Raw genomic sequence first — 27,510 nt, forward strand, 5'->3', positions numbered from 1 at the left:
ATGTGAAAACATAGAACTGGTCCCCGGGCCAGGTGGTGGTGGTTTGGAAGCTGTGTGAATTTTGGAACCTGAGCGTCTGTGCACGTTGGGTGGTCGAAGCCATAGCAAAGGTACAATCACTGAGGATTCTTGTTGCTTTGCTGCCGATGGTCACGTGGAGTTAAGGCCTGGCAGGCGATTTGTTCTGCGGATGTCAGGAGTCTGACCATGTGCTGCGGGAACACTAGGTTTGCTCTTTCCCCTTACCGTCCCCCGCGCCCTTCATGTCCCCACGGTGTTGTCCGACTGCTTCCTGTTGCTGAGTTGTTGATGTGAACTTGCCCGTTCTGCTGGCAGGCAGGTGGGAGTCGCACTTTTCACGGGCATGTGGTCCCCTGCTCCGGAGAGCGGTCTTGTTTATTTCGTGCTGCTTACTTACCATAGGGTGCTTGATTTTCAGAGATGGTCATTACCCGATTGCTTAGTGAAGGGCGTGCGTGATCTTTCAGGTTGAAAACTAATCCTGGGTTTTCTACCTCTCACAGTCCTGTGATTCAAACTTCAGGTTATATTTCATGCTGTTTGTATCTGGTTTACTTGCTTAGATGTCACCTCCTTCAGAATCTTCCCCACTTTTATCTCTGAGAGTTGTCATGTGTGCTCTGGACAAAATCTTTTAAATTCCTTTACTCTTTGTGTGACCTTCTTGTCGCAGACCCTTCTGAGATGGCGGGTTGGCCACGGACCCCTTTCTTTGGGCTCAGGGGAGGGGTTGCTCTCTCTGCTGCTGCTTCAGAAATAATTCCCCATAGCACCCTGGCCTTTAGGCTTAACTTGAGGTTTAGGGAAAGACCACATAAAAGAAGGAATACCTGTTAGTGTAAGTGTCATTCTTGGGTGTGACAGACCCGCAGCCATCCCACCTGGCACCCATTCTGCTTCCACCTATTAGGTGCCAGTTTAGGCCCCCCATAACTCAGTCCTGGCCCTGAAAGCCAAGGAATTGCTTCCCTATATTAGACCAAGACAGTCCCCATTTCCCTCCTCAGGAAGAGTCTCCCAGCATGGCGGTAGCTTGTGTGGTGACCACAGCCTCCCATTCATACGGGCTGAGCTGGCGCTGTGGCCCCAGCGCATCAGGCTCCTTCCTAGCAGTGGACCTATGTCACAGCTTCAAAACATCGCTTAAGACATTGTCTCCACCAGACACCCTGTTAAAATCCTTGCATTTTCCAGAATACATTGATCAGATTGTACAGAGTAGGCCCAACGAGAAAGTTAATCATTTGAGTTTTAATTAGCATTTGCCTTAATGCAAATTCTTTTTTGGTGTTTACAACGATTTCAATCTGTAGAACTAACGTCACACTGTGTGCACAATCTTCCCCAGGGAGTTTTACTAAGTTTGTAGAGGCTTTCCTATGAAGTATTTCTTGAGGACCTATTATGTTCTAGGCACTGAAAACTAAGTGAGTAAGACTTCAGGCTTCGACAGAGGACTGTCTTACTCATAGAGTCCCACAGTCTTAAGTCTGGAAGGGACATTGGAAATGACATTGTCTTCTGTCTCGTCTCACTGATGAGGAAATAGACCCAGAGCAGTTAATGTGAGGAAACACAGCCTGGAACCAATAGGGAAGGACTAGAACCCAGATCTCCTGCCCTCTGCTTCAGAGGTCTCATTACTATACCTCCAGAAACATCCCAAGTCTTTGCAGAAGGAGCAAACCGAAACAGAGTATTTATGTCCAGCTTGGGTTTGTGAAATAGTGGGATGAAAAGAGAAGGAGGAGGAAGATCCACTTTTCAAATTAATAATATATTAGATTCTTGAATATCTCCTTTACTGGTGATTCTGTATGCCTTTGACATCAAAATTGATCACTTTTTCTAAATTTTGTAGTTAATGGATGTAATTTGGGGGTAAGTAAGACCACCAGAGTCGCTCTTCCTTCTCTCTCTCCTTCCCTCCCCTCTGCTGGTGGCTGGAGAGCTTTGAAACCTCCTTGAAGCACATCTGCCATAGACGCTCTAAAAAGTGTCTCCTTTTAATAAACCGGCATGACTCTAAGCCTGGGGTGGCTTAATCAGGCCTCCCTGGGAACAAAAGGGCTCTGAGGTTGTAAGCAGATCCTGTCCAAGAGAGACAGGTTAAGCCAATGGAAAGAATGCCATTCTTTTAAAACTTCTTAAACCTAATTTCTAAAAGTGGTTGTCAAGTCTTTGCTTCTGGTTATACTAATCTGGTCATAGGGATCACAAGATAAGATACTATGTGAAGAGTAGAACTTAAGAAGCAACACTGTTTCATTTTGAATAAGAAGAGGAACCTAATACAGAAGCTCTTGAAACTGGTACGTGGAACAGGGTTCAGGCTTGGCTCAGCTCTTTGCCTTCATACAGAATAATTTTAGGCAAGTTCTACAGCTACCATGGTCCAGCTCCAAGTGGAAAGGCCAGTTTAAACTGAAGACCCTAGCCATCCCCCAGAGAGCAGCAGTTTTCATTATCCTGTGATTTTTTTTTTGTTGTTTCAACTTTCCTGATCAATTGCCAGTTCATTTTATAATTACAGCATTTCCCCCATGAAAGACAGGTTATAATTTTCAAGATTATAGCTCATCTCCCCTTAGTTAGCACTTAAATTGATGCCTTTCTTTTCATAGAAATACTCTCGGCCCTAAAGGAAGTTTAGGAGGGAGACTCCTGGTATCAGCCATAAGATTAGAAAATCTTTTCATTAGATGGGTAATAACCTGGGACCGTTTCTGTGTGGGGTGATAGTCTCTTGATTTTGATATCACTTTTTTTTCATTAGCTTGTTTCAGCAGGTGTCTTTTGACTTTGTCTCCAAGGTCAGACATCTAAGAACAGCACCTGTGACCTCTTTTTCAATCCAGAAGTGAAGTCCAGTAGAATCCCAGTTTCTTCTAGTAGGAGGAGAACGTGAACTCTAGTTCAGTCCCCGCCTCCAGTATGGATGGATGGGTGTGTGTGTGTGTGTGTGTGTGTGTACGTGCGCACCCATGCAGATGTCCAGCAAAATATAGAAGTGGGGTCAGGGAAGACTGGAGTACAGTATGATAATGAAGGCCTTACTGTAGGGACAGGATAAAATATTCACGAAGAAGTAGTTTTCACTTGACTCCTGGCATCTACTCACTGATCCAGTCAGTATGACATATAGTTGAAAAAGGAAGCACCTGCTCAGGCAGTACTTGGTTTCAGGGTTTGGCTGGCACACAGGCGTTGTGGTCCTGTGTCCAATTTGCATGTGAAGGGAGGTCGACATGCTTCCATGTTACTTTAAAGAATATTTATAACCCAAAAGGAACATTAAGTTGTATTTGTAAGTAAACGCCTTTTTGTCATTTATTATGTCTATGATCTTGTTAATTTTTATAGCAGAGGGAAAGGGGAGAAATCGCATTGTATGTCAGCTCATTCACATTTGCTGTTTGGGTATGGCGATTAAATAATTCAGCAGGAGACAGGAAGCATGATGAAAGAGGGGCGAAAGCTCTGCTAAAACGTTTCATAGTGATATTGAACAACTGCATATTTTTGTTAGTGACATATCCTGTGGCTAATATTTATGGCAGCCACAATTAATAAATTACAGCAGCCAAGCTTGGCACCTCTTTCAAGGCCAGTAGTGCATTCAGCTTTGAGTGTGAGCCTCATTTGGGGCTATCGTACATGAAAAATAAATTGTTCATCATTCTTGCCAGAGTTTTATATTTTTTCTTACATTTACGCCTTCTCTCAAGTTTTCCAGATCAGATAGACACGCTCAGAGAGTCCAGTGCAAGTTGCACCAGTAATAAATAGGGGGGCCATTTTAAAATTCTTATGTGAATTGAAAACTTAGATTCAGCTTTGACCTATTTTTTATTTTTTTTAAATAGCCAGAGACTTTGGCTAAGAAACTTGGCCTCTCAGTGTTGATGCTGTGCTACTCAAAATATTCAGGTTCTTTACAGACAGCCTAGTAGAAATGTTGAACTGTAGTTGTACTTTCAATGCATGCACTGAGTAGCAGAACTAGCATTTAATACTTCAGTTAAAAGGATCACTTGCAGGCAGGCTTTTAAAAGTGCGTTTATGGGGGCGCCTGGCTGGCTCACTCAGTTGAGCAACTGACTTCGGCTCAGGTCGTGATCTGATGGCTCGTGATTTCAAGCCCCACATCGGGCTCTGTGCTGACAGCTCAGAGCCTGGAGCCTGCTTCGGATTCTGTGTCTCCCTCTCTGTCTCTGCCCGTCCCCTGCTCGTGCTCTGTCTCTCTCTCTCAAATAAACATTACATTAAAAAAAATTTTTTTTAATAAAAATAAAAAATAGAAGTGTGTTTCTGAAACTCATAATATGGAGGCACCTGGGTGGCTCATTCGGTTAAGCATCTGACTTTGGCTCAGGTCATGATCTCATGGTTTGAGAGTTCAAGTCCCACATCGGGCTTTGGACTGACAGTGCAGAGCCTGCTTGGGATTCTCTCTCCTTCTCTCTCTGCCTCTTTCCCACTTGTGCATGGTCTCTCCCTCTGTCCCTCTCTCTCTCTCTCTCTCTCTCTCTCTCTCTCTCTCTCTCTCTCTCTCTGAATAAACACACTTAAAAATTAAAAAAAAAAAACTCATAATGTGTAGATGTCCTAAAAATTGCACACATGAATATCTGTGGAAGTACCATGAAACAGTCAAATCAGACCTCAGGATTGTTGTACAGTAGGATAAGCTTTCACAATTGATTCTGTAAAGAATTGAATTTGAAGCCTAAGGGGATTAAACTTTGGGAAGCAACCTGTAATAGTGACAGCCTGTGACATCTTGGCTTCACCATTTGTTTGCACATCCCCTAAGTGTTCTCAGTTTTCTCATTTGCAAACCAGAGCTCAGGGGGTGACTGCGAATGGCCAGGGGTGGATGTTAAATGCTTACAGGTGCCAGGGACCCTGTTGGACCTATAGTGGCTAGCAGATTTGAAAGCTTCCCTAACTTGATACACTTCCACCCCATAAAGTATAAAGTGTATACTTCTAGGCTTTGCCTAGAAGAATTTAAATAAAAACACTCTGTAGAGTGGAGACTTTTTAATATAAAAATGGGATCATAGCCTTTACACTGCTTAGAGATTTGCTTTTATCCTTCAGTAGGTGAATGGGTAAGTAAACTGTGTTGTAATCTAGACAATGGAATCTTACTCAGTGCTATGGAAAGAGCCATGAAGAGACATGGAGACTTGGAGAAGCCTCAAATGCATGTTTCTAAGTGAAAGGAGCCAGTCTGAAGGGCTACATACAGTATGGTTCTGATGATAGGAGATTCTGGAAAAGGCAAAATTATGGGATAATAAAAGACTAGTGGTTGCCAGAGGATGGGGTGGGGTGAGGGGCACATAGAGATGAACAGGCAGAGAGCACACAGGATTTTTAGGGCAGTGAAAGTACTCTGCAGGGCACCGTAATGATGGATACATGTCACTACACATTTGTCCAAACCCATAGGAAGTACAACACCAAGAGTGAAACCCAATGTAATCTACGGACTGGGTGATAATAACGATACATACGATAATAACGATAATAACGATAATAACAATGAATCCGTGTAGGTTCATTGATTGTAACAACCCTGCCATTCTTGTGGGGGCTATTGATAGTGGGGGCGGCTGTGCGTGTGTGGGGCAGGAAGGACATGGGAAAACATTTCCCTCGACTTTGCTGTGTACCTAAAACCGCCCTAAAACAAAGTTCAGTCTTAAATAACAACAACGACAAAACCACTCACCTAGAAGCTTGTCAGGATTGAGAAATGACCTGGAAAACAGGAAATTTGCTTTTGCTCATACTGCACAGCTTGAACCTGCCGAGAGGAGACAGAAGATGTAGCTAAGGTGCTATTACTATGGTGTCAGAAATCAGGAGGTGTTTAACAAGCCTGAGTGTGTTCTAAAATAATTATACGCACTCCATTTCTGGCTTTCGGTGCCAGTCTCTTATCCTGCACTGACTCACATTTTACGGCAAGCAAGGAGGTAGTGTTCCTTGGCCTCAGTAATGAACTCTCTCAAATCATGCAGGAGAGTCCATTATGGAAGGGGCCTGATGACATCACTCTGTTCTTCCTTCATGTCTAGTCCCTTTGGAAGTTGGCGTGAAACATTCTTTCTAGTTCTACTGAGCCTCGACTCACTGTGTTTTCTGATTTCTTTTTTTTTTTTTTTAACATTTATTTATTTTTGAGACAGAGAGAGAGCATGAACAGGGAAGGGTCAGAGAAAGAGGGAGACACAGAATCTGAAACAGGCTCCAGGCTCTGACCTGTCAGCACAGAGCCCGACGCGGGGCTCGAACCCACGGACCGCGAGATCAGGACCCGAGCCGAAGTCGGACGCTTAACTGACTGAGCCACCCAGGCGCCCCTGTGTTTTCTGATTTCTTACCTGGCGACTCTGAGCGATGTATTTGAAGAGGCTTCTTTATGTTCAGTTTTATTTTAAGTGTCCTTACAAATTCAGATCATCCTTTATTTGTCCTTCGGTAGCAAGTATAGGCTATGGGACGGGGTTGCTCTGTTTTGTTTTTTTTTGGTTTTTTGTTGTTTTGTTGTTTTTTTGTGTGTGTGTTTTGGTTTCGTTGCCCCTTACCATATTAGGAATTCTGTGTGGTGTGCTGGGTGTTCATGAAATAGCTAGGGACACAAGAGAAGTAGCCAGGAAAAAGGAGAGAAATGGGAACCTACCCAGCTCACTTCATTTTCGTGTTGGGGCAGGTCCTCTACTATCGGTGAGAACTTCTCTCTTGCCTAAAGAAATTCGGAGCGGCTCTTTGAGGTGTGTTTCCTGGACTTTTCTTTCTCTTTTCGGACCTAGGTTTTGAAACCAGGCTATTGACAGAAAAGCAAAAGTGCACATCTTCAGCTGGTTGTAAATACCTTCTTTGGAGCAGAGGTGTTCTCAGCCCCGGTTCATCGTGTTAAAAATGGTACACGTCTGTGTCACTATTTGTCAGGTAGACACAAATTACTCGAAAATGTCAGCTGACTCCCTGAGGTGGTGTGTAAGGCCCCCTAACGTCCAGCGGCATTCATGTATTCTATTTTACTTTGTTTTTGAATTTCCAGAGTGATTCTGCTTAGGCTCGGGATATTTACATCATTCTGCTTAGAGCTTGGGCAGGGAAGGAGACATGAAGAGCAGGCATCGAACACATTTGAAACATCAGGGGTACTTGAGGCAGACGAGGCTGGAAAGGAAGGCCAAGGACCCATCCGAGGGGATAGGTTTGATGTGCTAACAAGGTTGGGTATCGTTTAGATACTTTGACTTTCTATCGCTGAGTCCGTTACAAACTACTATAAACTTAGCAACGTGAAACCACATGTTTGTCATCACATTTTTCGGCCGGTCCTCTGCATGGGTCTCCTACAGCAGAAATCAGATTATTCACTGATTGAATCTTCATCTGGAGGCCGAATGAGGGAAAGAGCCACCTTCATGCTCCTTTGAGCTCTTGGCAAAATTCGTGTTCTCCTGGTTGTAAGCCTGGGGACCTGGCTGTCGGCTGGGGACCAGTCTTTGCTACAGTCTGCTCTCGGGGCCTTGCCACGAGGCCCCCCTCTGTCTCAGCAGCACAGAACCTCCCTCACTTTGAGTCTGGTTACCTTCAAATCTTTCTGCCTCCCCTGATGTTACCAGCCTGAAAAAACTCTGCCTTTAAGGGCTCACACAGTCAGGTCAGGCCCACCCAGATTATGTCCCGATTTTAAGGTCACCTGTGCCATCAGAACATAATCTGACCATTGGAGTGAGATCCATTCTATTCACAGCTCCAGGGATGGGGATTATGCAGGAAATCTTAGGGCCGTCTTAGAATTCCACCCCTCACAAGAGGTGATGGGGTTTCTGGGGGTTTCTGGGGCTTTACCTTGGGGAGCTCTTGGGCCATTTGTGTTTTTAAAACATACTTCTATTAAATAGTCATCGAAGAGGAAGAGACTCGAAACAGGGACGTTAGTCAGCTCTGGCAGTGAATGCGGCAAGACATGCTAAGGACCAGAACTGAGGCAGCAGCAGTGGCATAGAGGGGAGAGAATGGGTTTTCAAGAACTGTCCTGAAAAGGAGCAGAGTTGATTAATTAGATGTAGGGTGGGGATATGGGTAAGTGATAACAGACAGTAACTTATAATGGCTTCCTAATTTCTGGATCAAGTGGAGTGGCTGCATAGACAGATGTAGACTACAAGGAGAAAAGTTGATAGGGGAAGATAATGAATTTAATTCAGAACGATCGAGTTTAAAGTGCCCGGAATATGAAAGTAGCAATCTGCTACTGTAAATGGATGTGTCGTTCAGCATTTGGTAGAGAGGCCGGATTGGCAGGCTTCGTGGGAGCCATTATCTTCTATACTAATTCACACTTGGGAGTGGAGGAGATTGCGAGGATAGTCAATGAATGAATAAGAAGAAGGAGGCTAGCAGAGCCCTGGGGGAACATTAGCATTTAAAGTTGGGAATGGAGCGAGCTTGGTCAAAGCTCCTCCCCACGCCTCCTGTTCTTCCCTGCACCCAATCCCCCGTCCCTTTTTGCCATTAGCTTGTGCGCTGGGTGTGCATGACCCCATGGGGACATTATAAGAGTGACTGTGGTTGGCTGAGTATCCTTCAAATAGTTCAGAGAGAGCCTATGTAGAAAAGCATCCCGGATATCATTTTATAAATGCCATTAAAGCATTGGTTACACTATTGGGTGTAGAAGGCAGGAAGCCGGAGATTGTGTAAGGTACCATCCCCTGAGAAAAAATGAAGTGTTGGGCACAAGTCTTGTGCCCCCCTCCAGTTTGTTGTCTGTTCTCCTTTTATTTCTGTAATTTGGTTTTTTGCCATCCTTTGGGCTTTAGGCTTTCCATTACACAAAGTGGTAAGAACCGTAACATTACGCTCCTTACAAGGAATGACTGATCGCTGATTTCTTTGAACTACTTAACAACTATTAGGAGTAGTTTCACCTCAGCATACTGTATAGTTGTGATTTTTAAGGCACCATAATTATACTTTAAGCTGTGAAGGAGTGGTCTCGTTCAGAAAGCTTTCTTAAAATGTTTATCTCAAAGTTGAAAAACTTAAACTCTTTATGCGTAGCGTCCCGGAGCTTTCCAGTTTGGACTATGGTGAGGACCTGCTTCTCTTTCAGGTATTACCCCCTGCCCCACCCCTGTCTCACCTTCTCCCTGGTCCAGGGAAGAAGGCATCTCATACTGAACTCTTGGTTTGCTTCCCTCTCTCTACAGCAAAGAAGCAAAGGACTCTTTTTCTCTCCAATCTCTGAGCTGTGTGGACCAGCCAATGCACTTTAGGCTTTTTATTTGTTTTTCCTAGAAGAGGTCATGGATTCCAAGCTGTGGGAGCTCTCTTTTGGAACGCATAACATTTCCATCCATAAAGCTAGCTTCCTATAGCTTGTTGGTATGGTCTCCCTTACGTGACGACTATTAGGGATATCGTATTTCTAGATAAGTGAAATTTAGGTCTTTGTCTTGCTTCTCCTGCCAAGGCGGCTCTGTTTTGTTGGCGTTGCCTGGTGACTGTTTCCTGCGGTCTTGGTCCAGGATATCTCTACAAATGGCAAATTAAAATGGCCAGATTAGATATTAATTCATGAATTGCTTTGATCAGTGGAGGTTTCCTTCTTGTCAACAAGTAACACCTCCTTGCTGTGTGGGAATGTATTGTTTTCAGTGTGACAGACAGCTGTGTTTAACTGGTATGTACATTTGGTGTCATTTTCTAGCAGGAGTGAAAGAAAATCCTATCTCTAAGTCCCGTTCCCACTTCGGAATGCCCCGCATTTTCCCTGCTGCTGCTTATGGGAATGAGTGATGGTGTCCAGATGGACACAGCCAGTACAAGGAACTGGTTCTTATGATGGTGTTTGGAAAACTGGAAAGAATAGAGACTTGTTATTTCTTATGGAATGCCATGGTGACAGCAAATAAAGTCACTAAAGAGCCACCACATTCTTCAGGGAAATGCCATTAGACTGAGCATGTCAAGCTCATGAATGGTTTTAGATGGTTACCCCAAGCAAAATGCTTCAGTCTAATGTGCCCAGTTATTCCTTTGGGGGAAAAAAAAAGGTATCTAAAATGCCATGATCTGCAGACCTTCTTTAATAGTACACTGGCCAAGAATTGATCAGGAGAAAGAAGCCCACCAAAATCACATTTGGAAATGCGATGCATTTCAGAAATACATATTATTTAACTTGGGGCTTCTATTCATCCCCTGCCATGTTCTAACAAGGACTTCGGGTGTTTTTATGTAAGTGCACATAATGGCATGAGAAGAAAATAAATTGATAGAGAACAGCACCAAAAGAAAATGGAAGAAGCCAGGAAGGAGGTCAGTCCCAAAACACACGTCCTGAGCTCTTTACCAGACCCTGGGGAGGAAACCTTGACTCTCAGTGTCTGCACTATAAAAACACATCAGTTTCAAAAGCTTCCAAAGAAGCACGTTTTTTCCAAGTCCAGTTGTTTGAGAAAACACTCCACTGCAGCTCTCTGCTAGCTGCTGCTTCTTTCCTGAATAGCCATCAGGAAAGTCTCCATGGCTGTTACTTCTCAGTCTAACCTTCAGTAAGCAGTAAGTAATGATCTGTCAGTTGGAGATTACATTCCTCGTTAATTATCTGAGATGCAATGCCTTTTATGTTGTCCCGTTTATTGCAGAACTGTGTTTTTTAATAGCAGAACCAGAGGGGATATAGACATCTCTCAGGAGAGGTGAGAGCTTCACAGAGACATGTTCCCAAAGACATGTTCCTTCTGGAAGGACTTGGGCCAGGACGTACTTGAGGTCAAGCAAATAGTTGGGGTTAATATTTGGATCTAGGCCATTGTAGAGACAAAAAGATGCTCCAGGTCCCAACTCTGTACTCTATAGAGCATGACTTCAATGATTTCAGCTCAGAGAAACCTGAAAGCTTCAGGAGTTTCTTGTACACTCTTCAGGATAACCTCAAAGCAAACTCTCTGCCCAGGTGTGTAAATATAAACCATCTCCTTTATACAGGATTATTAAAACTATAAGCCCATTAAATGTTGGGATTGCCACAAAAATGCTGAGTTCAGTTTTAGGACAGCTTTCAGGGGGCGGGCCGGTTGCATATTTGAGGGTGAACTCCCCAATCTGCTGTTGACATTGATTTTGTATTGTCCTCAATTAGATGAGGGAAAAGAGACCGTTCTTCCTACTTTGCCAGAGAATCCAGAGAACTTCCCTGTCCTGTGTGTGGGTTGCCATCCACTCTCGTCGCAAGACCCTACCTACACTGTGTGGTGTGAAAGTGCGGGTCTGTTGATCCTGGAAGATCAGGCTGATCTCATACAGTGGAGTCCAGAGAGGTCCCTGGAAACCATGATCCTCCTTACATTTTTCTGTTTCAGAGTGAGGGGTAAAGGGTGTATCAGATGGTAGTAATGGAGTGGAACCATAGCTCCTGGAGGAAAACTTGAGAAATTTATTAACAAGTTAACCTGCAACATTGGAACGAGAATTTTATTTTATTTTATTTTATTTTATTTTATTTTATTTTATTTTATTTTATTTTATTTTATTTTATTTTATTTTACTTTACTTTATTTTACTTTACTTTACTTTACTTTACTTTACTTCACTTCACTTCACTTCACTTCATTTTTTGTTAAATAGAATTTATTGTCAAATTGGTTTCCATACAACACCCAGTGCTCATCCCAACAGGTGTCCTCCTCAATGCCCATCACCCACCCTCCCCTCCCTCCTACCCCCCATCAACCCTCAGTTTGTTTTCAGTTTTTAAGAGTCTCTTATGTTTTGGCTCCCTCCCTCTCTAACTTACTTATTTATTTTTCCTTCCCCTCCACCATGGTCTTCTATTAAGTTTCTCAGGATCCACATATGAGTGAAAACATATGGTATCTCTCTTTCTCTGCCTGACTTATTTCACTCAGCATAATATCTTCCAGTTCCATACACGTTGCTGCAAATGGTCAGATTTCATTCTTTCTCATTGCCAAGTAGTATTCCATTGTATATATAAACCACATCTTCTTTATCCATTCATCAGTTGATGGACATTTTGGCTCTTTCCATAATTTGGCTATTGTTGAGAGTGCTGCTATAAACATTGGGGTACAAGTGCCCCTATGCATCAGCACTCCTGTGTCCCTTGGGTAAATTCCTAGCAGTGCTATTGCTAGGTCATAGGGTAGGTCTATTTTTAATCTTTTGAGGAACCTCCACACTGTTTTCCAGAGTGGCTGCACCAGTTTGCATTCCCACCAACGGTGCAAGAGGTGAACAGGAATTTTAAAAACTAGCAGGTTTTTCATTTGTGGGAATACGGTGTTGCCTTCATGCAAAACATGGGAGGGAAAAAAAATTTGCAACATTCTAAGATCTGGCTAGAGCAGATGATACCCACGTGGTAGGAAAATACAAGTAAATTGGTCATGAACAAATCACAAAGATCAGAGCAGTTTTTAAAGAGTTTTGAAACAAGACATCAACCCCAGATGCATGCATTTATTTAGCTTGATTTTCTTTACTAAAAAAAATCATAATTCTGCTCTATGCCAGGCCCTGTGCTAGGTGTGGGAATCCAGTCATGAGTAAAAGCTGCTTTCCTGAGCCTCAGCTGTTAGTAACACTATAGAGATCATATAGAAACCAGTGTAAAAGTGCCACCCTGACCAGTGCAGTGCAGGGGCTGTGTAAGCATGTCCTCTGGGATTTGAGCCGAGTCCTGGTGCTGGAGGAGAGATCTGAAAGATGGGCAAGTAGAACGTTCCAGGATGCAAAGATGGCTTGTGCAGATTTTTTTTTTTTTTTTTTTTTTTTTTGGCAGGGGGAAGGCTGGGAGGAGAAGGGGCTGAGAGAAGGCTGTCTATAGAATGTAGAAACAGGGGAGGGGCTTTGTGGTAGAAAAGCCAGAGAGGCAGGCAGGGCCTCCCAGGCTGCAGTGGTCCAACCTTCACACTTGGGCTAGCTGTGTCCCAGAGCGTCTCTTGCTACTGAATCTGACAGTGAAACACTGGTCTTCCCACATGGACCTATTCTCCCTGAGGTTTTTAATGTAAAAACAGAAGTTAAAAGAAATGTGGTAACATCCCAGAGGGGACCTCCCTGGAGTTTGACTTCACATCCCACAGTGCATCCAGGATCACAGGCATTTTGCTGCCTGGCCATCCTTGGGAGACGTGGATGGGGCTAGTTTATAGAACCAACAGTAAAAGAAAGGGAAAAGGCATCGCCTGAGCCCCTGGGAACATCTGTAAGTCTCTCAGGCCCAGACCTCCCAGTTTAACCGTGAGTGCAGGTAAGCTCCAGAAAAGATAGTTGCTTTCTCTTGAGTGCAAGATAAAGCAGACTGATCTGGACGAGCGTGTGATACTTTGCTCTTTGCTTGAAGAGAATATTTTTAATTTTCTTGTCATAAAAAAAAGTCAGGGTTGTTTCTTCAGACAAAAGCCTGGGCCTGCTTGAAAAGCAAGTTTTCTTGATTTAATTTGCTGGATCAGTTTTTATGTGATTGTTATTTACTACCATTTGCTAATGCTACTTACCGCTTTTTTTTTTTTTAACCACAAAACTTAAATAATCATCTTAGATTCAGTTAAGAGCAGTGACTAACATTCTTTTCAGGTTAAATGAGTACTTAGAACTGTTGGAGTAAGGGCGACCTTCTGCCCTTCTAACTTTTCCTAACGCTGCAGACCTGAGGAAGAGACGGGGCCTGTCTGGTCTGATTCTAGAATTAGGACCAGGCCTCCCTTTTCCTTAGCTGGGATGAGCAGCCTCCTCCCCATCCCCATTCACAGGAGTGGGGACTGACAAGCAAAGAGGATTAGTGCTGGCTTTCCAGGATTGTGAGCTCAGGCAGCATTAAGGCTGGATGCCCCCAATACAGCGGTGAAGAAAACAACACTGACCTTTGACACGTAGAGCCAACTGTACCCCAGAGTGGCCCATATGAGGCCTTAAACACGCCAGAAAAAGTTGAAGTGTATATCAAATCAAGATATTTAATGATCGAAAAGGCTTTTTCTCTCTCTCTCTACTGGATTTTAAATACTAATCTAAATTATAATATGCTCACATGAAGGCTGATAGAAGTAACACATAGAGTCAGATCATCTATCCTACTTTTTCCAGAGGTTTGTGTTTCATTCTAGGTCTTTCGTACACTATAATATCATTTAAATTTAAAATGGTAAAATGATACAATTACGTCTTAAAATTATGTGAGTTGTTGATACCATACCCCTGATATCCTTCCTCTTCCTGCTCTCAGCCTTGCCCTATGAATAGGCTAACATAGTTGATGGAAAGAACACAGGTTCGCTTGTTACCTATTTGTTTAAAGCAATGACAATGTTATTCTTACATTTTTTGATCATCGATGCCTTATAGACTTGAAAAGTGACCATGCTGCAAATTGATACTCATGAAATTGATATTAACAGAACTCATGTTTTCATTGTCAACATTTACATTGCCCACAGCTCTTTATTTGACCAGATGAATTATACATCACGATTTGAGTTTGTGTGTGCGTGTGTGCGTGCGTGCGTGCGTGCGTGTGTGTGTTTGAGAATTGTCTTAAGAAAGAGATTAAGTACTTCCTCTGACAGGAAAGAATTCTCAAAGTTCCACGTCATTCAGAATTAGACCCTGTGCGGGGCGCCTGGGTGGCGCAGTCGGTTAAGCGGCCGACTTCAGCCAGGTCACGATCTCGCGGTCCGTGGGTTCGAGCCCCGCGTCAGGCTCTGGGCTGATGGCTCGGAGCCTGGAGCCTGTTTCCGATTCTGTGTCTCCCTCTCTCTCTGCCCCTCCCCCGTTCATGCTCTGTCTCTCTCTGTCCCAAAAATAAATAAAAAAAAAAAAAAAAAATGTTAAAAAAAAAAAAAAAAAAAAAAAAAAAAAAAAAAGAATTAGACCCTGTGGTTATTTTACATTATTCAAGTTTGTTTCTCTTGCAAACATTCTGCTTCCCTAGGCCTCCTTTTCTGCATTCATTTTGCACACTTTGGCTTAGTGACCTGAATCCTTAGCAGATTAACAACAGGAAATGTTGTCTGATAGTTCACTGCCAACATCTCATATGTGTGATGTGAAACTCCTTGTAAAAAAACCGAGCCCAATGTTTTTGCTGTCCAAGAAGAAGCATGCTTCACTGGAAAGCTATTATCTACCACAGTGCATGTCTCTGAGCACAAAAGTCTGATTTCAAATAGAGACTGAAATTGCTTCAACAAATGAAGGCAGAAACAGATTGTGGCTGAGTGAAAAAGGCCTCTTTTTAAAAAAAGTGGAGGGGCTTCCCGTTCAGGAAGGGACTCTTGTCGCCAATGTGCTAAAAGTAACTGTGCACTGAGTCTGAGTCAAAACATAGGACAACTCCATTGCGTTCGAACAATTCATTCTTGTTTTGCCAGGACTATATGCCATATGGATGATTCTGTAACCATCTTCTGTTTTGGCCTGGAATGTACCAAAACAAGCCAGTGCACCCAATATATATTAACCAGTGTGTGTGTGTGTGTGTGTGTGTGTGTGTGTGTGTGTGTGTGTGTGTTTGTAAATGATAATTGAATGTACCCTCGACTTATGGATATAATACTATTTTTCAGCAATTTCCCAGCTTTACCTACACGGTGATATTTGTTTTTCACAAGAGAAATGGGATGATTCCATTGCTGCACTATATGCTAACTAACTTGGATATAAATTAAAAAAAAATAATTTTTAAAAAGAAAGAAATGGGATGATTTCACTGCAGAAGGAATAGGCTTCCCACAGTATGCTGTTCTCTGCACCGAATTTCAGCATTAGAAACCCCAAATTTATTGGGCTCCCTATTGAAAGGGCCTACCCAGAGTCAGCAGCATTGATTGCCTGTGTCTTTCCATGAGCTAGGCAGTGTGCCTTCCTGTTTTATCTCAAGTATTGGTATTCTTTCCATTTGATAATGAAGGCAGTGAAGCTCAGAAAGGTTGAATAACTAGTCCAACCTCACAGAGCCAGCTAGTTATAGAACCAGGGTCCATCCTCAGGGCTGTCTTCTATTCCTCAAATAGAGCATGGAATGTTGAGAAAACAAACTTGAGTAGGTAATGATGCCCATTTTAAAGATGTTTCAGTAATGCTAGATGAATCATAATCTCTGGGTAACTGAGACATGGACGGGAATCACTATTTTGTTTAAAAACTTACCAAGACCAGGGTCGCCTGGGTGGCTCAGTTGGTTAAGCATCTGACTTTGGCTCAGGTCACGATCTCGTGTTCCATAGGTTCGAGCCCCGTGTCGGGCTCTGTGCGGACGGCTCAGAACCTGGAGCCTGCTTCGGATTCTGTGTCTCCCTCTCACTGCCCCTCCCCTGCTCGCGCTCTGTCTCTGTCTCTTTCAAATGTTTTAAAATAAACATTTAAAAATTAAAAAAAAAAAACTTACCAAGACCAGAAAAGAGTTTCATATTCATATTTTAACAGAACACGCCAGATCATCACTGCTAACTTTACTGAGCACGAAGTGTGGCAGAATAATTACTAATGGGCTGATTGTGGTAGAGTCGTTCAGAAACATTGATTTGAAAGAGGTAACCAACCGAGACTTTCTGAAAAGCTGATGGCTCATGGATTTAAAGAAAGGGCTGCAAGTATATGGGACATGTAGACAGAGGAAATTTCATGTCTGCCTCTCTTGTCAGCCCTGTCTAAATATACTGTCTGGATTACATGTGGGATCAGCACAAAGGCTGGAAGGTCCCATTAAATCCCGTCCCTGCAGGAATGGATTCTAGCAGTGGCAATGTGGATGATGCTGTACTGATTACTGAACTGGGTGTTGAGCTACATGTCAGCCAGGAAACCCAAAACGGAGGTAGGTCCACATAAGGCAGCTGGAGCCATTTCTTGCTTCTTAGACCTTTCCAGGCCTCAGATCTCTCAAAAGGGTTTTGTGGACTGCTGTCTCCGATCAGACACCATAAGCTTTTGTTCCTGGGTTGACCAAGGCCCCTTGGTATTTTCCAGATGTGGATTAAAAAAAACCAAAAAAATCCACTTCAATCTTAGGGCAGACAGTAGAATGTTTTTCTATCATGAGTCCAAAAGAGAAAATGGTAAACCTGGGAAAAGCTGACTGACATAGAGTCAGGGTGTCTGATTTGGGCTCAAGATCTGGCCTAGTTAGCCAAGCGTTTCAGATGTTCCTAAACTCCAGGTACGCCGTGATGCAATCATTTAGAAATAGAATTCTGATTGACCTTTGGAAATAAGGAAAATAGAAAAAGCATTCAGTGCAGACAAATGCTATCAGGGCAGGAAGCATGAAGAAAAATGATAGCATTTTGCTTGAAGGTAATGTGAGGGAAAATGATTCAGATTCATGCCATTAGTATTTATTAGGCACATATGTTGAATGCCTGCTGTATCAGGGAACACTCTATCAGGAGCATTAAAAAGATGGACAGATGGGGCGCCTGGATGGCTCCGTTGGCTAAGCGTCTGACTTTGGCTCAGGTCACGATCTCCCGATTTGTGAGTTCAAGTCCCACCTCAGGCTCTGTTGAGCACAGAGCCCACTTTGGGTCCTCTGTCCCTTGCCCCCCCCCCCACCGCCCCTCCCCCACTTGCTCACGCGCGCTCTCTCTCTCTCTCAAATATTTTAAAAAAAATTTTTTTTAGACTTTATTATTTTTTTAACATTTATTTATTTTTGAGACAGAGCATGAATAGGGGAGGGTCAGAGAGAGAGGGAGACACAGAATCTGAAACAGGCTCCAGGCTCTGAGCTGTCAGCACAGAGCCCGACGTGGGGCTCGAACTCATGGACCGCAAGATCATGACCTGAGCCAAAGTTTGGACACTTAACCGACTGAGCCACCCAGCTGCCACTAAAAAAATTTTTTTTAAAAAAATAGACAGTTTTCTGTCTTTGGGAAACAGAAATACAAGTTCACAACAAACAGCAGTACGTAGAAGAATTTAATCTCCGGAAGAAAATCCGTGGTCTGTTCAAGGAAGATACAGGACAGAATAAACTACCTATATTGACACACCCTCAGATTTCAAAATAGCTAAAATAAGGTACAAAAGTGTCAGTTTTCCTAAAATGTCATACATTTTCCCTTGTATTAACACAAGTGGTTTTAAATCGAAGCCAGTGTCACAAGAGGGTTTTTTCCCCCCATTTTTCAGTATGATAGTTAAAAGAAATGCATATGTGAATAGCGAGACTTGAAACACACACATACCCGGTGCCGGTTTGCTCCCCGTGCCCTTCCTGAGAGAGCGAGAACTGACGGTTAGCTCCTGTTCTCAGGCAAAGCAGCTTGCTCTGCCTCATTTTCCTCGTGATTGTGAAGCTTCAGGTAGATAGGAACCATAACCAGCTTCCAGAGCTAGGAGATGATATTTGGCTTTTGCAGATTTCTCTAATTTCTCCTCTTCTTTGGAGGAGAGCTTCGCTCTGGCCAAGTTCTAGCTCCGTGAGCCTGAAGAAAAAAAAAAAACACAATCTACGGTTAAGTCTTGTGTCGAGACTTAGGACAGTCTGTGCTCCCTGCTTGGGCACACGTGGTCTTAAGCACAGGTTAAGAACTGATTTCCGGAGACGTGAGCATCAGGGCAGTGCACCTTTGGGGGACCCCATGCAGGGGTAATTGTTTCCAGGTCAGCTGAAGGCCATGTACAACCAGCCCCTCACTGGGCCCTTCTCTGTGTTTGCTCCTCCCAGTCACCACCTTAACCTGCTAAGGAAGCCGTTAATGCTTCTGTGCTATTACAAAAGGGGAAGCCAGGACATTTATTAACCTACCCGGGCTTATTCTTTAGTAATGTAGCAGGTTGTAGAGGACAAGTCCATATTTAGCTCTGCAAAGGCAAAACGTCATCCCTTGGAAAAGAAAAATCTCAAACTCACAAACATTTGTTTTGCATATCTGTGGCTTAAAATTTAGCAAGTTTTTTTTTTTTTTTTTTTAATCATGGTTTATCATTTCTCATTTGTACCATTTTATTCCGGCACTGGGCTTGTTTGTCGTTTCTTGAGAACTTATATTTCTTAAGAAAACTTGTTGGATTAGAGGCCCCTGGGTGGCTCAGACGGTTAAGAATCCGACTTTGGCTCAGGTCATGATTTCATGGTTTTTGGGTCTTGAGTCCCGTATCGGGCTCTGTGCTGACAGCTCGGAGCCTGGATCCTGTTCAGATTCTGTGTCTCCCTCTCTCTCTGCCCCTCCCCTGCTCATGCTCTGTCCCTCTCAAAAATGTATAAACATTAAATATTTTAAAAGCTCGTTGGATTACATTTTAATTATGTGTGTGCATGTACATAAATTTTATCATAATGTAGCTATGAGTGTGGGTACAAGAGTCTTAAAGGAAACTAGGTCTAAACTCATTCTGAAAAGTTACACATTTTCTTTAAAAAATGGCTTTAGAGTCCTCATATTTAAGATTTTAAGTCATAAACATAATTTAAAGTGACCCTTTCAACCGTGCCTACGTGAATCACCTAGGAATCTTGAAAAACGTGTAAACACCTTGGGGCCAGCTTCAGAAATTCTGGTTCAATGAGATGGGTTTCTGGGCATTGGCATTTTTAAAATATGCCCAGGATCCATGGTTGCAAACCATGGCTTTAAAATAGTGCTTTTACAACATTGGTTATGATAGGCTAATGAGTAAAATTTTACGTGAAGTTTTATCACGTCACCTCTTTGATCTCTTAACGGTGTTTGACCGAAACGAGATTCCATAAAAGATGAATGTAGGATGCTGCTGCCGGTAGGCTTATCTCTGTGGTCAGTAGGGATATAAGTTGCGTACACAGATAGGCAGCTGTGATACAAGGCAGAATATGGCAGGTGCCTTCTTGGTGCTATATAGTGCCATAATATCCAGAGGAGAGAGAGAGAATGGCTGGGAGGACAGGAAATGCTTTAACGAAGTGCAGTAGAGAAGCGTCATGACAATGAGAGAGACTTGACATGCAGTGGGCAGAGTAAGTGGGGGACATTTAGAACGTCAGTATGGATAGTGCCTGATACGATTGAGACACATCAAACCCGATTCAATCCATGAGTTCATAGTGGTCATTTAATTGATGGTTTGGGATGATGCAGCAAGGAGCTCATTATCTTGAAACTGGATAACGGAGCAAAGGAGCGAGCATTGATCCTAACCTACCTTTCATCATGAAACTGTGTTTATGCAGCAAATAATACTGACAGAGAAGTAGCTCCTCATAGACGTACTCCAACTAATAAATGCAGGAGGAATCATTAGGATTCATATATGCTCATCTTGCAACTTCAAATTAATGGATCTAGGGCAGTGATCATCAGGGACTGCTAATATCACAAAAAAGGCAAGTGTCACTTTTTGCCTCCTGATGAAATTGCATAGCATCACTCGATGGAAAATAGTCAAACCAGAATCAGATCAAGCTTCTCGATTTAACTGCCAAGTTACAGGAAATACAGGAGACAGAGGAACACGTGAAGTTATACCATGGAGATGCAAACAGTAAGGTCTAGACTGAGGGAACTCTACGACCTGGTCTCTTACATTAATTCCAAGGGTGAAGCCAAGATAAATGGAGAACTTGCAGATTGAGGCTAAAGAGATACGTCAGCCAATTGCAGTGTATAGACTTCTCAAACTGAAAAAGAAATAAAAATGTTTGAAACAATAGGGGAAATTAAAACACAGGCAGTCTCTGACTTACGGTGGTTAATGTAACTGGCTGTTTTTTGACTTTATGATGGTGTGAAAGTGACGCTCATTCAGTAGAAACAGCATTTCAAATTTTGAATGTGGATCTTCTTCTAGGCTAGTGATATGTGGTAGATAACAGGCTATAGTAGCCGCTCCCAGGCAGCTGGGCCACCAACGGGGATAAATAACCCATACACTTTACACCCATTCTCTGCCCTTGCAGCCCTTCTGTTGTTCCCTAAACCACCTGAGATACTCGATGCTTGATTACAGAATGGACTTTGTGTCAGATGACGTTGCCCAACGATAGACCATTGTAAGCGTTCTGAGCACGTTTGAGTGAGACTAGGCTGAGCTATGATGTTTGGTAGGTTAGGTACATTAAATGCATTTTTAAACTTAGGGTATTTTTAACTTACCATCAGTTTGTGGAGCATAACCCATTGTAAACTGAGAAAGAAAGGTCTGTACTGACTACATATTTGATGATACCCATGACTGCTAATTTTGTTTAAATATGACAAAGGTATTGAGATTACTTTTTTACAAAGAATAGAGGTGCCTGGGTGGCTCAGTTGGGCATCTGACTCTTGGTTTCGGTTCAGGTCATGATCTCATGGTTTGTGAATTCAAGCCCTATGCCAGGCTCTGGACTGACAGTGTGGAACCTGCTTGGGATTCTTTGTCTCCCTCTGTCACTCTACCCCTCCCCTGCTTGCTCCCTCTCCCTCTCTCTCTCTCTCTCTCTCTCTCTCTCTCTCTCTAAAAATAAATTTTTAAAAATAAATAAAAGAATAGGGTTACATACTAAGACATAGAGATAAAATTATTTGCTGACATGCTTCAGAATAACCAGGGGAAGGATGAAGTGAGTGGAACTCAAGGTGACCCAAGCTCGTGGTCCTCAGAAGGCATTTGTTGAGGTTGGGTGACAAGTTTACAGGGCTTCATTATATGTCCGCTCTACTTCTGTATGTGTTTGAAATTCCCCACACTAAAACATTTGCAAGTAATTTTTAAAAATTACTCTTCTAGGGGCACCTGGGTGGCTCAGTCGGTTAAGCGGCCGTCTTTGGCTCAGGTCCTGATCTCACGCTTCATGAGTTCCAGCCCTGCATAGGGCTCTCTATCAGCACAGAGCCCACTTTGGATCCTCTGTCCCCCCTTCTGTCTGCTTCTCCCTCTCCCCCTCCCCATGCACGTGTGCGCACACACTTTCTGTCTCAAAAATACTTAAATTGCTCTTCAAATGGACAAATAAAAATAATAAATTTTATCACGGACTTGCCAGAGGATGCTGGTTGATGAGCAGTACAATTGAAAACTAATGTTTTACAGGCACTATTGTTAAAGATACTGAATGACCTTTGACTTGGGGGAAGTTTCATTGATGCTGCCGAAAATCTTATTTTGTTTGCTTGTATTTGAGTAGTGATGGCAGCTGTGTCCTCTCGAATTTAGCGCTCAAAGAAAGCAAAGCCTCTGAACCTCAGCTAATCTGCCGTTTTGTTGTTTGTAGTTTGGATTTCCTAGTTGTGCAGGGTAGCTCCTGAGCAATCACTTCGTTCCATCGCCCAGCCTGTGTTTGTTACCAGATCACGGTGGGTTTTCTTGCAGGCATTTTATTTAGACTCGGGGTTCCTGTGTGTGTGCACAGAATACAAGGAGCATGGCAGCTTTTCCTAGGATGATTTAATTTTACCATTGGCATGTGTTGTGTTTAAAGTTTTTGATTTCTCTAAAATGTTTAGTCTTAATAAAAATTTCAAGTTTTCCAGTATGGAGTTTCATCAAAAACTTAAAAACAGGGGCGCCTGGGTGGCTCAGTCGGTTAAGCGTCCGACTTCAGCTCAGGTCACGATCTCGCGGTCCGTGAGTTCGAGCCCCGCGTCGGGCTCTGTGCTGACAGCTCAGAGCCTGGAGCCTGCTTCCGATTCTGTGTCTCCCTCTCTCTCTCTGCCCCTCCCCCGTTCATGCTCTGTCTCTCTCTGTCTCAAAAATAAATAAACGTTAAAAAAAATTAAAAAAAAAAAAACTTAAAAACAGAACTACACTACGACCCAGCAGTTGCACTACTAGGTATTTATCCAGGGGATGCAGGCGTGCCATTTCAAAGGGACACATGCACCCCAACAGCAATGCTATCGACAAAAGCCAAAATGTGGAGAGAGCCCAAATGTCCATCCACAGGTGAATGGATAAAGAAGATGTGGCGTATATATGCATATACACACACATACACAACGGGGTATTACTCGGCAATCCAAAAGAATGAAATCTTGCCATTTGCAACTACATGGATGGAACTGGAGGGTATTATGCTAAGTGAAATTAGAGAAAGACAAATATATGACTTTACTCACACGAGGACTTACAGACACAGAACAGATGAACATAAGGGAAGGGAAGCAAACATAATATAAAAACAGGGAGAGGGACAAAACATAAGAGACTTTTAAATATAGAGAACAAACAGGGTTACTGGAGAGGTTGTCGGAGGGGGATGGTCTAAATGGGTAGGGGGCATTAAGGAATCAGCTCCTGAAATCATTGTTGCACTCTATGCTAACTAACTTGGATGTAAATTTAAAAATAAAAGTAAAAAAATTAAGTTTTCATTTACTCGTGATAAAAATAAAATCATTTGGAGCTCAACTTTGTTAACCTTAAGTGTTTAATGAATTATTAACCATTTAAAATAAGGCATTAAGTATTTTTGTCCTTGTTCTTCTCCTTTTAATGAATAGAACTTTTTTGAGCAGTTTTATGTTTACAGAAAAATGAAGCAGAAAGTACAGAGACTTTTCATATAACCCCCTCAAACTCTCTTCTCCCTGTTCCCCTCTTTCCCTGGTTTTAACATTTTGTATTAGTGTGCTACATCTGTTGTAATTGATGAACCAACGTTGATACACAATTATAACTAAAGTCCATAGTTTACATTAAGGTTCACTCTGTGTGGTATAGCCTATGGGTTTGGACAAATGGGTAATGACATGTAGCCACCAACATAGTATCTATCATCCAGTGTAGTTTTACTGCCCTGACGATCCTCTGTGTTCCACCCATTCACCCCTCCCTCCTCCCTAACCCCTGGCAACTGCTGATCTTTTTATGGTCTCCATAGTTTTGCGTTTTCCAAAATGTCATATAGCTGGAATCATACATACAACCATTTCAGATTGGTGTCTTTCACTTAGTAGTAGGCATTCGCGGTTCCTCCGTGTCTTTTCATGGCTTGATTGCTCGTTTCTTTTTAGTGCTGAATAATATTCCGATGTCTGGATTGTAACAGAATTTATCCACTCGCCCGCTGAAGGACATCTTGGTTGCTTCCAAGTTTTGACGGTTTTAAATAAAGCTTCTATAAGAATTGATGTGCAGCCTTCTGTATATACATAAATACATGAGTATGACAGCTGGATCATATATTAAGAGTCTGTTTAGTTTTGTGCAAACTGCTAGACTGTCTTCCAAAGTGGCTGTGCCATTTTGCATTCCCACCAGCAAGGAATAAGAATTGCCGTTGCCCCACACCCTTGAAAACATTTAACGTTGTCTGTGTTTTGAATTTTAGCCATTCTCATAGGCGTGTAGGGGTATCTTGTTTTAATCTGCAATTCTCTAATGGCATATGATGATGAACATTTCTCCACATGCTTTTCTTGACATCTGGATACCTTTGGTGAAGCATCTGTTCAGATCTTTTGCCCGGCTTTTAATTTAGTTGTTTTCTTATTGTTGAATTTTACGAGTTCTTTGTGTCTTTTGGATACCAGTCCTTTATGAGATATGACTTTGCAAATATGTTCCCCCAGTCTTTGGCTTGTCTTCATTCTCTTAAAGTTTTTCTCTTTTGACACGTTTCTCCTAATGTTCAACACTTTCATGAGTCAATTTAGAAAAAATTTAAATTAAAATAGTTAAGGGGCGCCTGGGTGGCTCAGTCGGTTAAGCATCCGACTTCAGCTCAGGTCACGATCTCACCGTCCGTGAGTTCGAGCCCCGCGTCGGGCTCTGATGGCTCAGAGCCTGGAGCCTGCTTCCAGTTCTGTGTCTCCCTCTCTCTCTGCCCCTCCCCCATTCATGCTCTGTCTCTCTCTGTCTCAAAAATAAATAAAAACATTAAAAAAAATTTAAAAAAAAATAAATTAAAATAGTTAAGAAGGAAAACTGTTCATATTGCTTGGGGAATTTACCATTCTTTAGATATTTAAAGTCTTTGACTCCTGGGGTGTAATATCCCCATTTACTTTATCAGAAACAGAAACCTCACTTTTTAGTGGTGAAAAGAGGACAGAAAGAAGGCAATCCACCATTGGTTTGTTACTCTAGGAGAGCAAAATCAACTTTCCTGGATGTTCAGGGGTTAATACTCAACGGTCTGAGCTATGAATGCCCTTGAGTCAGAGACATGACTTAACTCATAGGAAACAGCAAACAAGACTAAAAACTATTATCTTCTCTGGTTAGGTAAATTATCCATTAATTTAGAAAAACCTCTGTCAACATTTATTTAACCTACTCAATTCTGACTCATTATGGCTATATATAAACACACCTAATGACAGCAAAGTACCTAGATTAGATTTGATCACTTAATGAATATCATGTCTTCAGTAACTAAATATTTAATGTAAATCATTTAAAAGTTTCAGTCTGATTGTTGAGCTTTAGTTGTATTTTAGGTGTTATTACCTAAAGATACACACAAGTATCGTTAAGTAGAAATAACTGCCTTGCAAAGTTGAACAGTGTACAAAAATAATAATAATCTGAATTAGAAGAGTCAAGAATTTGGGAGAGTTGGGCGTAATCCTATCGAGGGCTGGAAAATAATCCAACTCCGTCCACTGGCAGTCTTTCTCCTCACACATGCAGGAGGGTGCTGAAGCCACATCTGGGCTCCGTGGGAAAGAGCCTCGTACCCCTTAGTAATGTTTGCCACGACACAGGGGACCCAGTCATAGCCTCGAGCCCATGGCACCCTTGCTTCACAGACTCTTGTATTCTCACTCAGGGATGAGGAAATGAGGACCCAAGTAACTTAAAATACTCTTCCAGTGTCATCTAGCTAGCTGGTGGGTTGTGGTGATAGTTAGGAGGTAGGAATTTTAGGGTTTACGATAGCCATCTCCAGTAGACCCCAGACAACTAATCTTGCTTCTTAGGGGGGACAGACAAACAAACGCCAGCGTAAAGAATGGGCCACTAGGTAATTGTCTTAAGAACTGTTTGTAATGTTCAAAATAGGCTCAAAATATTCGGTGAGAAAAAAATCCAGTCGATTCAAGAGAGAGCTATGAATCATTAATAGAAAGCAAATTGTGAGGAGCCAGAAAAGTAAGATCTAGTTAGTACAGTGGTCTGTCCTTCGGCTAATCCCCGCCACCTGCTAGACAAAGGGAAGACCACAGCAGCCAGAAGACCGCTAACTAAGACAATGCCCAAGGCAGCCTGCGGCATATCCAGAAATGATTCCACCATTGAAGGGCTGCTGGGTCAGAGAATATAGGAGGCTCTGTAGAGAAGAGTTTCTTTATTTGTTTTTGCTTTGTTTTATTTCTACTTATTGAGAAAGTAGTTGGGCCAGACTCTGGTGTATTGGGTGGTCGGGGGAGAGCACGTGTGTGTAAATATTGTGGTCTGGGTAGTAAGCAGGCAGTTAACTATCTAAAGAAAGCGCGGGACACGTTAATACTGAACTGCCTATTGGCACCACAAGGAGCTGTCTATGTGCTCCGTCAGCAAAAATGCATACACAGTAAGTTCCACGTTCTGTACCCTGCCCCGTGTCAGTCACTTGGGCTGGAAGAGCTAATGTTTATGGAATGCTTGATACGTGCCATCACTGGCCCAAGTTTGAATTCTTTGTGTTATTTGAATGTCAGCCATCCCGAAGAAGAGGGTGGTACCACACACATTTGACAGAGGGAAAAACAGAGAGGCTCACATAGCTGCAAAGGGCCTGATGAGGAGTCAAACCCAGGTTGATCTGCTAAAGCCACCGCTCGGCCATTACATAATGCTGCCTCTCTCATCTGCCTTTCCTGAACTTGGGTTCTTGTCTGTAAACTGAAGATAATACCAGTAGAGGCATTGGAAGAAACAAATTTTTATGAAAACATTATAATTTGTTCGACGTTCAGAGATGATATGCTGTTTATTAAATAAAAGATTCAAACCAGTGAACAGCATTTCATTGTCATACCATTTATTCATATCCATGCAACAATGTAGTTTTGCTATTTTCATGCATTATTAAACTTTTTTCAAATACATCATTGAGTATTTAGCTAGATACAATTTAGGCTTTACTTTTGTATCATAGATTTATCTTTTTTTTCCTAAATAGTCCTGCTTCAGGGAGCTGAGCAGTTTACTTCCAACATAATTATAGTTGCTTAGTAATAAACAGCACTTACAGGTTTCTGAATTTTTACTATTTTGGCATACACAGTGTTTATCAATTTTCCTATCTCTCATTGTTACTGTATTAAATCTTAGAGGTAAATGTGCTTAATGTATTGGCGTGACATGTTGGCACTGTCCAAACGAAACATAATTTAATTGTTGCCAGTTAATCCATCTCTGTCTCCAAGACCAGGTTGAGAGACCTTTGAAAGATCCCATGAAAATATGATACTGGGTATCACAGTAAATTAAGCTAATAGTTTTGGGTTTTTTACCCCTCAGATGACTACCTTTTTCTCTTCTCCAAATGACTGTGTTATGGTTAAAATATATATGTATAAGTGTATAAGTGAT

The 27,510-nt window shown here is 42.4% G+C and overlaps 1 protein-coding gene across 34 annotated transcripts in view; it reads left to right on the forward strand.

The window, feature by feature from the left end:
* EPB41L3 (erythrocyte membrane protein band 4.1 like 3) overlaps window positions 1-27,510 on the forward strand; it is a 232,322-nt gene that overhangs the window by 151,980 nt on the left and 52,832 nt on the right. The gene's annotated exons all lie outside the window — the stretch shown is intronic.

The sequence above is a fragment of the Panthera onca genome, chromosome D3, assembly GCF_046562875.1.
Source record: "Panthera onca isolate mPanOnc1 chromosome D3, mPanOnc1 haplotype 2, whole genome shotgun sequence".
Taxonomy (NCBI): Eukaryota; Metazoa; Chordata; class Mammalia; order Carnivora; family Felidae; genus Panthera; species Panthera onca.